Here is a 15,088-nt window from a genome sequence, read left to right on the forward strand (position 1 = left end):
CGTGGAAGACTCCCGGGACAAGGTGGCTAGACCTGGGGTAGGACTGGTTTTTCTTTCTCTTTTTTTAAAAAAGAAAATTATTTATTTACTTTTTTAATTGAAGGATATTTGCTTTATAATGTGTTCTGGCACACAGTGTAGTGATCCAATTTTACGTTGCTGGTTTTGTTTTTACTTTTGGGGGGGAGGGGAGGTAATTAGGTTTATTTAGTTAGTTATTTATTTTAATGGAGGGGCTGGGGACTGAACCCAGGACCTTGTGCGTGCTAAGCACGTGCTCTGCCCCTGAGCTACACGCTCCCCGCTGATTCAGTCACACATATGTGTTCTTTTCCTTTAAAGGTTATCACAAGCCATTGAGCGTAGCTCCCTGCTCTGCAGCAGGACGTTGCTGCTTATCTGTTTCCCTCTTGCTGGCTTACCGGCGGCCAGCTGGGTGTCGGGAGCTGTGCGAATCCCTCGCCTTCAGCGGAGCGCCGTCAGCAGGGGGGCCTCGGCGAGAGGCTGCCACCCTGTTGGCGTCTGTGAGCTCTCTCTGAGGCACCGAGAAATCGTACGTTCCCGCAGACTTTCTTTGTTTTCCTCAACTAACGAGGTAAGTCGGAGCCTTCCCTGTCGGTCATGGGGCGCTCACACCGGCCGCCCTCAGGTGACGGGCCAGTCTCCAGGCAGCGCGCTCTGTAAGCCTTGGCGGGTCCCTCGCTTCCAGGCCGAACGGCCTGACGGGGCGCCTGCGGGCGAGAGACCCGGCGAAGACCCGGAGAACGCGGGGCGGCCCCCGGCCCCGCGGGAGGGATCGGTCGTGCTGCTGCTCGCCGCGGCCGGCCTCGGCCTCTTTGTTCCCGCGGGGAAGTCGTGGGCACGAGATGCCGTCTCAGCTTCCCAAACTTGTCTCTGGGCCGCACCGGGTGAACGCGGCCCCGGTTTCATTTTGCATCCATCCGAAGTTCTCAGAATAAAAGTGCCGGGCAATGTATTTGATTCCATCACAATGGCCGTCGTTCCCGAAGCACCACCTGTGTGCTGAGGCGGCCTGAGCGTCCTGGATCCACTCCGTCAATGAAAGCCCGCTGGAAGCAGGTGTTACTCACGTTTTGCGAATAAGGCTAGAGGTGATTTATCTTCCCAAGGCCACGAAGCAGTGAAATCGAAATTACAAATTAAGATTGGGCAGCTGGAGATTTTAAACAAGTTCCCTTTTATCCGTCTTTGAAATTAGGAGGACAGAAAAGGAATTGTTTCAGGTATCCATTGTGAGGTAACAAATCACCCCCCACACCTAGTGGCTTCAAATAACGACAGTGTATAACTTCTCATGACGCCGCCCGCTGTCCAGGAGGCCTTCCGTTTCCCCTGTCGCGGAGTCGGCTGGAAGACCCAACATGGTGTCACTTTTGCACGGGTCCACATGTGCTACCTAAGGATGGAGTTCTGACCAGTGCCTGCAGGGAAGATTTAAAACCAGTGGGTCGCCGGCCAGCAGCGCCGAGCACCTGCGGGCATCGCTCCCTTGGTCCCCAGCAACCGACGAGTAGGGGCAGGAATGGGGCCCGGTTCAGCAAGTCTGTGCATCATGGAGAGTCTCTAGTTCCATTCCCAGGCCCTCTTGCTCACCGGGAAGGGGTGCACCTCGGTGCTGCCTTCCTGACGCGGGGGCGTGGTCCGGGCCCAGGTGCCCGGGCGGGCTGCGGGAGGAAGCGGCTTCACGCTTCTCGACCCACTGTGAGTGAAGTGGGGGGCGGGAGGGGAGCCGTGTGAAATACTGAAGATATCTGAGGTGGGTTTATGGCTAAAAATTTATTTCACAAGACGCTGTGGGTTTTTTAACTTTGTTTTAGTTGACGTACAGTTGGTTATGATGTTGTGTTAGTCTCTGGTGAACAGCGTAGTGGTTCACTTATACGTGTATATTCTTCTTCATACAGGTTTTCATTATAGGTGACTGCAAGGTAGCGAATAGAGCTCCCTGTGCTCTACGGTAGGACCTTGTTGTTTATCTGTTTTATATGTAGTGTTAGTCTCTGCAAACCTCGAACTCCCAATGTATGCCCAGCCCCCCAGCCATGAGTTTGTTTTCTGTGACGAGACGCTGTTTTGGGAGAGGGAGCAGCGTGGCTGTTACCCCGCGGGGGGCGCGGCGCGCTTTGAAGTTCGCAGACGCCTCCTGGAGTTCATTTCGCCCAGGAAACTGAAAAAGGGACGGAAGGGGGTTGACTCGCTCTGCTCATTCCTCCCTGGAAGACAGCAGACAGCAAGCTGCCTCTTGCCATAAACCGTCAGTCCTGTGACTGGCAGCGGAGACCCGCGGAGCCAGCAGGCCAGGGGGCTGGTGTCTTCACAGGTGAGCTTCCTTTCAGCTGCTGGCTGAGCTGAGGGGCCTGCTCCCCGCCTCCCCCAGGGCCTGGCCCGCAGCCTGGGACCCGCCTCAGGCACTTTCAAGAAGGAAAAAAATGCACATTTGAAGGAGCATGAATCACAGGACCCTGGCTGGAAGGGCCCTGCCAGAGAGGGAAAACACCCATTTAAATATTTGACTGGCGTCCAAAATCCATTCCATCGAAGGCCTGGTGCTCACAACAGTCTGCTGACCCATCTGAGAAATCATGCAGCCGTTTCTGGTGCCCGAGAGGACGCCTGGGCTCCCTGGGACCCCAGAGCCAAAGGCGAAGCTGGCTGGGAAGATGAGACATCAGGGTCCCTGTCTGGTCCCAGGGTGACGTTCAGCCAAATTCAGCTGAAACTGGAGCCGCTCTCCTCCTCCTCACCTCCTCGCGCCCTGCTTTGGGGCCCAAGCTTCCTCCGCAGCCAAATAGGGCCCAGAGGGGGCTGGGGGTGCGGCGCCCGAGAGCAGGGGTGTGGTGGGGTGGGGGTGGTCCAGCCACTTGTCCCTAGGGCTTCCCCTTCACTTTCTAAGGCTCCCTTTGCATCCTTGGGCAGCAGATTTCAGTCCTGCTAAAACCCAGGACAGGCCATGAATAATCAGCTGCAGTTTGCAAAGCCATTCCCTTTTGTGACTGCTGTTTTCATTCAGAGTCTTCTGGAATTCCAGGGGCAGCCGCCAGTTGGTTTGTGTTTTTTGTCTTCAGGCTGGAGGGGCACTTGGACCTCTGAGGTGAGGACACTGGGGAGCCGGGTCTGCTTGCCTAGATTGGAAGGACACCCCAGGCACCAAGGGAGAGTCAGGAGGGTCTCTTCAGGGGATGGGTGAAAAGAATTCCTAATTTCCCAACTGAAACGTTTCTGCACAGCAAAAGGAATGATCAACAAAATGAAAAGGCAGCCTGTGGAATGGGAGAAAGTATTTGCAAACCACACATCTGATAAGGGGTTAATATCCAAAATCCAAAATATGTAAGGAGCTCATACAACTCAACAGTAAGAAAATAAATAATTCTATTAAAAAATGGGCAGAGAATCTGAACAGGTATTTTTTTTCAAAGAAGATACAGAGCTGTGGATCCTGTGCTAGCCTGCCCTGAGGTCCCGGGTTCAACCCCCAGTACTGCCGACTGTGGGGGGTGGAGTTCATCCTCGTCAGGAAATGCAAATTGAAACCCACAGTGAGCGACCACGTCACACTGTTAGGACGCTATTCTCAAAAGACAAGAGATAACAAGTGTGGGTGAGGGTGTGGAGAACAGGGAACTCATGAACTGTTGGTGGGAATGTAAACTGGTGCAGACACTGTGGAGTGCACAGTATGGAGGTTCCTCAAAAAATTAAAAACAGAGTTACCATATGACCCAGGAATTCTGCTTCCCAGTATTTATCTTAAGGAAACAGAAACACTAGCTGGAAAAGCCACCTGCGCCCCCGTGTTCCTCGCAGCATTATTTACAATTGCCAAGCTGTGGAAACAGCCTGTGTCCGACCTTGAAGGCATTACGCTAAGTGAAATGTAAGTCAGACTAAGAAAGACAAATACTGTATGATCTCATATGTGGAATCTAAACAAAAACAAAACTAAGCTCATAGCTACGAAGAGCAGATTGGTGGTTGCAGGAGGTGGGGGTGTGGGTGGCAGAAATGGGTAAAGGGGGTTAAAAGGTGTAAGTTTCCAGCATAAAATGAACAAGTCCCGGGGCTGTGACATACAGCACAGTGATTGTAGTTAACAACACTGCATCGCATATTTGAAACTTGCTAAGGGAGTAGATCTTTAAAATTCTCATCACAAGGGAAAAAGTTGTAACTGTGTGGTGATGGATGTTAACTGAACTTAAGGTGGTGATCATGTCCCAGTGTATGCATGTATCAAGTCATTATGTTGTACCCCTTATGCTTACACAATCTCAATCATATCTCAACAAAACCGAGAGAAAAAAGAAATTAGTTTTTCTCTTTTTCCCCCTTAATGGAGGCACTGGGGATTGAACCCAGGACCTCATGCGTGTCAACCACGTGCTCTACCACTGAGCTCTAGTCCCCACCCCCAAGAAATTCTTAATTTTACTGTTGTCCAGTGTATTCCTTTTGGGTTAGTCCTTTTTGTGTCCTGTTGAAGAGATCCTTACCTGTCCCTGAAGGAGTTTTTAAAATCCACACATCCCTGCTAAACCCTACTTTTCTGATGCTTGTTTTTGTCAGAAATGAACTAGGCACTTTCACAGGTGCGATCGCCTATTTTGTGGGAAAACAGTACGCTCATCATCGTTTGTTCAAACCAGGACAGAATGTTGTAAGCTGAAGATTTCCAAGGCTACACAACGCCTGGACATCCTTCCTCCGTGGTAAGAGGGTGAGCCTGGACACGGCTGCGGGAGCCAGGCGGGCACCCGTTTCCGGCTGCACTTGGCATCCCATCGGTGTGGGGCCCCGTGGGAGAAGGCACGATGTCCTCGGGGCGGAGCCGAGTCGGAGGCCTCATTCTGCAAACAGGTTGAGGGTAGAGAAGAAGCTGTTGACTTTGACCTGGGGCCGCGGGGGCTGCGGGGAGGGGGAAGGGAGTGACACGTGGTGCTGAGTCGAATCCATTTCACCTGCCTTCGCTAATCGAGGTGGTTTTAAGACTTGCCTGTCCTCCACGCGGCACGGAGCCCAAACTAATGAGATGTTGGCCCCGAGTTGTTTTCCAAAACTTGGAGACACCTGCGTCCAGGTCGAGCTGAGCTGGTTAAGGCTGGCTGGGACTATGACCCTCCAGGTGGGCATGCGCAAGCGTGCGCTCCGTGACTTTCCAGGGTTCAGAGGCCGGTAGCTTAGTTAACACCTGCGCAGAACGGCGATCACGCACCTTTTCCCCATCACCTTTCCCCACGCGCCTGCGCCTCTGATCGCCCTGCGTCTTAGTCCTCATCCCATAAATGCCCCAGCCCCTTGCTCTCTAGGGGTGGCGCTGAGGTTTGTTCAGCCGTCTCCTGGCTGGGCTGCCTGTCCTTGCTGTGGACCCGGCGGCTCAGCTTTCTGGTTTGCTGGGCATCCTGCAAAACGGACCTGGTTCAGTGACAGAAGCAGGGGGAGGAAAGAGCTGAAAGGGTAATGCTCCAGGGAAGGAGGGAGGACGGAGGTTGCTCCGCTGAGCAGCTGAGGGGCCAGGTGGCAGCGGCTGGCTTCCTGTGTCCTCTTGCTGGGTTTCCTTGTTCAGGTCTAGAACTGGCCAGGAGTCTCATGCCGTCCTGAGCCTGCCGGGAAGGGCGGTGAGGGTTGCCTCCCAGCAGGCAGGGCTGTTGTCTGGGCAGGACTCCGGGGAGGTGGCCCCAGACCAGCCTTTCATCTATGTCTGTTTCTCTGGCTCTCTGGGAATTGAGACTTTTAAACGCACAATGCAAGGCTCAACCTACAGAAAGAAAGTGCGTGTTTGCCTGCTGGGCCCTGAGCTGGTGTGATAAGCAGTTGCAAGTCTACTTATTTGTGACAAAAAGCAGACCAGTGGCTGCTGGGGGGAGGGCAGGAGGGATCACAAGGAGGCTCGAGGAGGCTGGGTGATGCAGGTGTTCTCTCTGATTATGCTGGTGACGTCCCCGGCGTACACACGTCGACACGAATCAAGTCGTATTAAGTGTGTGCAGTTACAGCATGTCCGTCTCCTGTTGATGAAGCTGTTAGGAGGATGCTTAACACACGCACGCGTACGGTTGGCAGTGAAGTGGTTCGGGTTACGCTCTGATCACTCGGGTGCACCGTCTCTCTCCAAACCTGGTCACTGACAGGCGCCACAGTTCTTCTAAGTGTCCTGGTCACAGGAGAGCCCAGCACCGACAGACTGGTTCCGGGGGCATCATTATGGCTGCTGACACGACTCTCCATGTCCCAGGATCCCGTGAAGGGACGTCCAAGCCGAGGAGAGGACCTGCTGGGCGGACGGGGTGGGAAGGGCCCAATCCCCTGTCTGCTTGTCCCTGTGACTGCTGCACAGGCTGCAGCCTGCCGGCGAGCTGAACTTTCACCTCTGCAGGGCACTCGGCAGGCGTCCCTGTCTTCCCACAGGTGACGGGCTGCGGGGGGGGGGTGTGTGTGTGTGTGTGTGTGTGTGTGTGTGTGTGTGTGTGTGTGTGTGTCTCCTTCCTGGGGCAGCTGGAAATCGAGAAGGCGGGGTGGGTGTGAAACGCAGCTGAGGGCTGGTGCTGTCCTGATGACCACACACCAGGTGTGAGCGAGAATCTCAGGTCATTCCTCTCCAAACATGGGGCTGCTGGGCCATTTCTTCCCCCAGGAGGCTGGTGAAAAGTAATCAGGCAATAAAGCTTTCTGCTAACAAAGGAAGCAAAAGTGGGAACTGTCACAGCTAACAGGCTGCTACTACAAATTTATAGCAAGGTATAAGTAAGGTGTAAGTCAACCGGTTTTTCATTTTACCCAAGCAGTTCAGGAAGAGGTGCAGGTCTAGGAAGAGGCACTTTGGAGGATCATGGACATGTTGACCTGCTGCCGGGGGGTGGGGGGAGGGCTCACAGCCTCCCCAGGAGCCCCGAGGTGGCCATGGTCGTTTAAGCTGCTCTCTTGGCCTTTGGATTAAGAGTTGCCACCAGGCAGCCAGCCCAGGTCTTGGGAAAAGGATCAGAGGCTGGCAGACAGGTCCCCAGGCCAGGACTCACCCCTCATTAGCACAGCCCTCAGCCATCTGAGCGGCAGCTCCAGGGCAGAAGGAGAGAGCTTGCTGAGCCCCAGGCAAGACTCCGGAAAGGTTTCCCATCACCCCTGCAGCCCCAGCCATGCCCCCTGGGTGGCGAGGGCTCGAGGGGTGAACTGCTTGCTTTGCAGTAAGTCTGGGACGCTCACATGGTACGTGAGTGGCTGCTGCTTCAACACAGGGGCATCTGGCATAGCAGCCCGGAGGCCACGCTGCGGAAGGACCCACTGGGGCTGAGATCCCTGAGCGGGGACGAGGCTGGCCCTTGTGTCCCTGAGGGAGTCAGCTTCCAAATATTCGGGCAAGGCCCCCTCTGGGAATCTGGGTGAGGGTTCTCAAGGTGGGTGGGGTTCCCCAAAAGGGGCATCCACTGACAGGTGTATTTTCTTTTTAAAAATTTTGTAAATATTCTTGTAGAAATTAAGACCACTTAGCACTGACATATTTGAAAACTAAGTTTCTCATACTGGCACCCGCTCGAAATAACCAGTGACCCCCAAGCCGGAAGTTCGTATTTTCTGTGTATTTGTAACTATCCCTCACCACCCGGATCTGTCTGGTTCCTGGGTTGGGTGATGGAAGTCAGACAGCAAGCTTGAGTCGGGGGGCCGATACAAGTCCCGTGGAGTTCGGTTCCTGAGTTTAAAGGAGTAGCAAGAGTTCCCAGAACAGATCTAAAAACTGAGTTCATTTGACTCTTAAGCCCGATAGTAAGAGCTTAGAGAGCAAGGGTACCTGTAGCGACATGCATGTCACAGGCGTACAGAGGCTTAACTGCAAGAGGCGATCGGCAGCGTGTTCGCTCCCGTTTCTACGTGAAGTCCGGGCTCTGCTCTGCTGCTCCCTTGCAGAGGCTGTGAACGACCGGGCGCTTGGGCCCCTTCCCTGGACCCCGGGGGTCTGCAGAGCCCAGGGCACAAGGCGGGACAGAACGCTGTTCCTGGATGTGATTTGATTGCTGTCAAATACCTGTTCCAACCCTTTACCGGGGGTGGCCTTAGGGAAATTATGTAACCTCCCTGAATTTGTCTTCTCACCTGAAAGATGCAGTAGATTGTAATTCTAGCGAGATAATTGCTACTCAGGGCAGTAAACATTCATCATATGAATATATACATCATTGATAACACATCCTTAAGAGTCGCACAGGAATCCATTGTACAGACATAAACTCATCTATGTGTCCAATCCCTTATAAAGCAATGCTTAAATGCAAAGAATGAACAGGATGTTTAAAATGAAAACGAGATAGGGTCTCAGCCAAAATTATCATCTCCCGCCTTACATGCAGACACCTGTGTATCTATCAAGTACCAGAGTGCGCTGGGAGACGGGTCATCTTACGACATCAGTTCTCTCCTAGCTGGTGGACCACAACTCCAGTTGTAGCTTCTCTGGGTCCTCTGGTGGGGGGTTTCCTCTGAGGGTGCCCTGGCAGGACTCAGCTCCTCGTGGGTGGTTGGCCTGAGGGCCTCGGTTCCTCTCTGATGGAAACGGCCCCCAGTTCCTTGGCCCCTGGTGCCTCCTTAGGTCCCCACAGCGGGGCAGCTGGCTTCCCCAGAGGGAGCAGGACGAGGCAGAAGGAGCAAGTGTCACAGGCCCACAGCCTGAGCTCAGCAGTGACAGCCCATCACTCTGGCCATTTTCTGTCTGTTTTAAACAAGTCGCTGGGCCCAGGCCCCACGGAGAGGAGGGGATTACACCATGTGCGAATCCCCGGAGGTGGGGTCATTGGGAGGAAATTTAGAAGCCTCTGTACTCACTTGGAAACGTGCAAAAGTAAAACACAAAACCAATTACATGACTCTTGAACATCCCATCGCTGTTGAGGGCGTAAGAGGTCAGATGCTGTCACTTACTAACTTGGGCCCAAAGCCCCCTTTTAACGGTTTTGCACTTTTCTGTATTTGCTATAGCAGCGACATCAACTTCTGCTTCATGTGTTTTTAGGGTAAGCGATTAGGCACACGTGAGTTTGGAATTGTCTTTATCTCTCAGTAGAACTCCCTCTGCTGTCATTATGAAGTTTTTTCTAACATTCTTTTTGCTTTAACAGATACTTTGATGCTGATATGGCTGCGCCAGTTTTTTGTTGTTCGTATTTGTATAACTCATATCTTCTACCTTTCACTTTAAAGTTTTTAGTTTTAGGTGTGGTGTTTTTTCTTGTAAACATACATGTGTAGCTAGATACTCTCACACAAGCGTGTAGTCAGTTTTCACTTAATGTATTAATACTTTGAGCTAAAATCCATGTCAGCTATGTGTTTGCCATTTGTCCTTTTTCGTCCCTTATTCTGGATCAATTAAGTATTTTTCCCACTTTTTCGCTGTGTTAGTTGAGAGCATATATACACGCTTAAAAATTAAGAGCTAATCCAAATACCATAAAATTAACCTTTAAAGTGTAATTTTCAGTGGGTTTTAGTATATTCACAAGGCTGTGCAAAATCACCACTCATTCCAGAACACTTTAAAAAGTTAAAAAAATTTTTATTGAAGTGTAGTCAGTTTACAATGTTAGTTCCAGGTGTATAGCAAAGCAATTCAGTTATATACATATATATTTTTTCAGTTTCTTTTCCATTATGGCTCATTACAAGAAATTGAATATAGTTCCCTGTGCTGTACAGCAGATCCTTGTTGTTTATTTTATATATAGTAGTGTGTGTCCGTTAATCCCAAACTCCTCATCTGTCCCTCCCCCCTTTCCCTCTGGGTAACCACAGTTTGTTTTCTATGTCTGTGAGTCTATTTCTTGTTTGTAAATAAAATTTGTAGCTTGTTTTAATAGTCCACATATGAGAACATCAAATGATACTTGTCATCCATTGGTGGACATCAGGGCTGTTTATCCTCTATGGTGAACAACGACGCTGTGAACATTTGTGTACAAGCATTTGTGTACTTGTTTTCAGTTCTCTTAGGAATGGAAATGCAGAATCATGTAGTAACTCTGTGTTTAAAATTTTGTGCACATGCCAAGCTGTTTTCCACTATGGTTGCACCAATTTATATTCCTACTGACAGTGTAGAAGAATTCCAGGTTTTTCACATTTTCATCATCATGTTATATTCCACTTTTTTCATTATAGCCATCCTAGTGTTGTCAAGTGATCTGTCATTATGGCTTTGACGTGCATTTCCCTAACGATTAATGATATATTGAACACCTTTTCATGTGTTTATTGGCCGTTTGTGTATCTTTGGAGAAATGTCTGTTCAGACCCTTTGCCTGTTTTTAAATTGGGTCGCCTCTTGTTGAACTAAGAGTTCTTCACATATTCTGGACGGTAGACCCTTATCACATACATAATTTGCAGATACCTTCTCCATTCTGTGAGTTGGCTGTTAACTTTCTTGGGTGTTCTTTGAAGTACAAGTTTGAAAAATGTTAGTTGATGAAGTTCAGTTTATTTTTTCCTTTGGTTGTGCTTTTAGTGTCATATCTAAAAAAGAATCATTGCCTAATCCAAGATCACAAAGAGTTATACCTGTGATTTCTTCAGAATGTGTTACGTTTTTAGTTCTTCGATTTAGGTTTTGATCCGTTTTGAGTTTGGCCTGTGGTGAGTCCAACTTGGTGCTTTTGCAGGTGGATGTCCAGCTGTCCAGGAACCATTTGTTAAAAAGACTATTCTTTCATCATTGAATGGTCTTGGCATCCTTGTTCAAAATCAGTTGCTTATAGAAGAAAGGGTTTATTTCTGGACTCTCAGTTCTAGTCCATCGATCTGTATGTCTCTCCTTGCCAGCACACACTTCCCTGCTTGCTATGGCTCTGTAGTAAGTTTTGAAACTGGAACGTGTGAGACCTCCAGCTTTGTCTTCCCTTTCTCAGAATTGAACTGGCTATTCTGGATCTCTTGCATTTTCATATGAATTTTAGGACTCATTTGTCCATTTCTGCGAAAAAGACAGTTGGAATTTTAATAGCAAGCTCATTGAATCTGTAGGCAAATTTTGCCAGTTTCATGATGTTAAGTCCTCCAATCCACGTGAATATCTTTCCATTTATTTAGGTCATCTTTAATTTCTTTCAGCAATGTTTTGTAGTTTCCAGTACACAAGTCTTGCACTTCTTTGGTTAATTTATTCCTAAGACTTTTATTCTTTTTGATTCCACTATCAATGAAACTGCTTTCTTGATTTCATTTTCAGATTGTTTATTGCTAGTGTTTAGAAATACAATTGGTTTCTGTGTATTCTACAAACTTATTGAACTTACTAGTTCTAACAGGTTGGGTTTTGGGGGTTTTCTTGTTTTTGATGTGTGGATTCTTCAGCATTCTCTCTGTTTAAGATCATTTCTGTAAATAGATATTTTTACTTTGACAGTCTGGAAGGCTTCTATTTCTTTTTTTAAATTGAAGTATAATTGACATATAATGGTATATTAGTTTCAGGTGTACGACATAATGATTCAGTATTCGTATGTATTGCAAAATCATCACTACAGTAGGTCTAGTAAATATCTGTCAGCAGACAGTTACAAATGTTTTTCCTTGTAATGGGGACTTTTAATACCTACTCTATGAGCAGTTTTCACATACACAGTATTAATTATAGTTGCTGTGTTGTACATCACAGCCTCATGACTGACTCATTTTATAGCTGCAAGTTTATGCATCTTGGCCCCCGTCATCCATTTCACCCACCCGTCCCACCCCTACCTCTGACAGCCACCAGCCTGTCTTCTGTGTCTGTGAGCTTGGTGTTCTTGTTTTGGATTCCACATATAATGAGATCGTATGGTGTTTGTCTCTTTCTGACTTACCTCGCTTAGCGTAACGCTCCCAAGTTCTCTCCGTGTCGTCACAAACGGCAAGATTTCATTATTTTTCACGGCTAGGTAGTAGTCCATTGCATACGGACACCACGTCGTCTTTATCCAGTCATCTGCCGACGGACACTTAGGTTGATTCTGTAGCTTGGCTATTGTAAATAGTGCTGCTATGAACATTGGGGTGCATTATCTTTTCAAATTAGTGGTTTTTAATATTTGATTATTTATTTCTTTTCCTTGTGTAATTGTCCTGGCTACAGCCTTCAACACAATGCTGAATAGAAGTGTCAAGAGCAAACATCTTTCTCTTGTTTCTGATTTTAGAATGAAAGTTTTCACACTATTAAGTATGATGTTAGTTGTGGGTTTTTCATAGACGCCCTTTAGCAAGTTGAGGAGTCCTTTCTGTTCCTAGACTGTGGAGTGTGTCTGTTATGATGGCTCAGATTTTTCAGGTGCTTTTCCTGCATTTATTGAGACCATATGGTCCTATCCTTTATTTTATCAATATTGTTATTACATTGATTTCTTTTGTGTGCTGAGTCAACCTTGCATTCATGCCATAAATCCCACTTTGTCATGGTGTATAATTTTTATATGGTGCCAGATTATTTTGTTAAGAATTTTTGCATTTCTGAGGAATATTGATCTACAGTTTTCTGGTGACATCTTTGTGTGGTTTTGATATTAGGCAATACTGGCCTCATAGAAGAAGTTAGAAAGCGTTCTGTCTATCTTTTGGAAACATTTATGAAGGATTGGTACTGATTCCTTTGTAAACATTTGATAGGATTGATGAGTGAAACCATCTGGTCCTGGGCTTTTCTTTGTGGGAAGTTCTTTGGTTACTGATTCAGTCTCCTGTTACAGGTGTATTCACAGTTGTCTGTTTCTTTCTAGGAATTAGCCCATCTCGTGTTGCTTACCTAATTTATCAGCATACAGGTGCTTACAGCATTCCCTTAATTCTTTTTATTTCTATAAGGTTGGTGGTACGTCTTCTCTCTCACTCCTGAGATTAGTACTTTGAATATTCTTTTTTCCTAAATCAGTCTAATTTTTTTTCACAGAACTAACTTTGGGTTTCCTTGATTTTTCTCTACCATTTCTATATTCTTCATTTTACTTACTTTTGCTCTAATCTTATTTCCTTCATTCTGCTTGCTGTATGTTAAGTTTGCTCTTTTTTCTAGTTTCTTAAGGTGGAATGTTACTGACTTAATATCTGTTTTCTTTTCTACTTTTTAATATAGGTGTTTTGTTATTGTATAATTTATTCAAATACTCATGTTTTCGTTTTCATTTTCATTTATCTCCAGATATCTTCTAATCTCTCTTATAGGAGTTTTGTCTTTGTTTAGGAACATGATCTTTACTTTCCATGCATTTTTAATGTCCTAAATTTGTTAATACCTAATTTTGCTCCATTGTGGTTGAAGGACATAGGTTGTATGATTTTAGTCTTTTTAAATTCAGTTTTAGAATACCACATAAAATTTAGGAAAATATAAATTAATGTTAAAAATCATTAGACTTTAGCCTTTATGTTTACAAAATGCCTGTGCTAACCAATCTATTAGTCACCTAAGGACATAGTATGGCTCTAAGATCATAAAGTCAACTTTTACCTTTGAAATACCGAAGTTTTCTCTCCCACCAAAAAAGAAACTTTTAAACCAGTGTTAAAATTATACAGTGCTATTGTCACCAAGCAGATATTTGTCTGCATCTTCAGAGACACCATTGTAATGTTCCTCAGGGACAGGGAGGAGTTTCCTGGAATATTGTCAGCTTTTCCCCTGTTGCCAAGCAGTGAGGCTGTTTATTTTTATTTATTATTATTTTATTTTACAGAAGGGTACTATTTTTACTTATTTTTATTTTTTGTTTGAAGTATAGTAAATTCACAGTATTATATAAGTTTTAGGTGTACAACATAGTGATTCACAAATTTTAAAGGTTATACTCCATTTATAGTTATTATAAAATATGACTGTATTCCCTGTGCTGTGCAGTACATCTTTGTGACACTTATTTTATACTTAGTAGTTTGTACCTCTTAATCCTCTACCCATATCTTGCCCCTCTCGACTTCCCTCTCCCCAGTGGTAACTACCAGTTTGTTCTCTGTATCTCTAAATCTGTTTGTTTTTTTTTTTTTTGCTATATTCACTAGTTTGTTTTATTTTTTAGATTCCACATATAAGTAATATCCTACAGTATCCGTCTTTCTTGTCTGACTCGTTTCACCAAGCTTAATAGCCTCCAAATCCATCCATGTTGTTGTAAATGGCAACGTTTCCTTTTTTATGGCTGAGTAGTATTCCACGGCATATGGATACCACAACTTCTTTGTCCAGTCATCTGCTGAAGGACACTCAGGTTGCTTCCATATCTTGGCTATTGTAAACAATGCTGGTATGAACGTTGGGGGTGCAGGTATCTTTTCAAATTAGTGTTTTCATTTTCTTTGGCTATATACCCAGGAGTGGAATTACTGGATCATATGGCAGTTCTGTTTTTAGTTTTTTGAGGAACCTCCATAATTTTTTCCCACAGTGGCTGCACCAATTTACAGTCCTGCCAGCCGTGCACAAGGGTTGCCTTTTCTCCACATCCTCACCATTTGTTATTTGTGGTCTTTTTGATGATGGCTATTCTGATAGGCATGAGGTGATATCTCACTGGGTTTTGATTTGCATTTTTCTGATTAGCAATGTTGAGCATTGTTTCAATGTGCCTATTGGCCATCTGTATGTCTTCTTTGGAAAAATGTCTATTCAGTTCTTCTGCCCATTATTTACTCAGTTTTTTTTTGTTTGTTTTTGTTTATTTTTTTGATGCTGAGTTGTGGGAACTGTTTATTTTGGCTATAATCCCCTTATTGGTTGTATCATTTGCAAATATTTCTCCCATTCTTTAGGTTGCCTTTTCATCTTGACCCTGGTTTCCTTTGCTGTGCAAAAGCTTTTAAGTTTACTTAGGTCCCATTTGTTTATTTTTGCTTTTGTTTCCTTTGCCTTAGGAGACAGATCCCCAAGAAAGTACTGAGAAGATGTCTGTCTGAATGTTCTGCCTATGTTTTCTTTTAAGAGTTTTATGGTCTCTAGTCTTTCATTTAGGTCTTTAACCCATTTTGAGTTTGTTTATGGTGTTAGGACATTTTCTGATTTCTGTCTTTTACAGGTAGCTGTCCAGTTTCCCAGCAGCACTTACTGAAGAGACTGTCTTTT

Source organism: Vicugna pacos, chromosome 20, assembly GCF_048564905.1.
Source record: "Vicugna pacos chromosome 20, VicPac4, whole genome shotgun sequence".
Lineage (NCBI taxonomy): Eukaryota > Metazoa > Chordata > Mammalia > Artiodactyla > Camelidae > Vicugna > Vicugna pacos.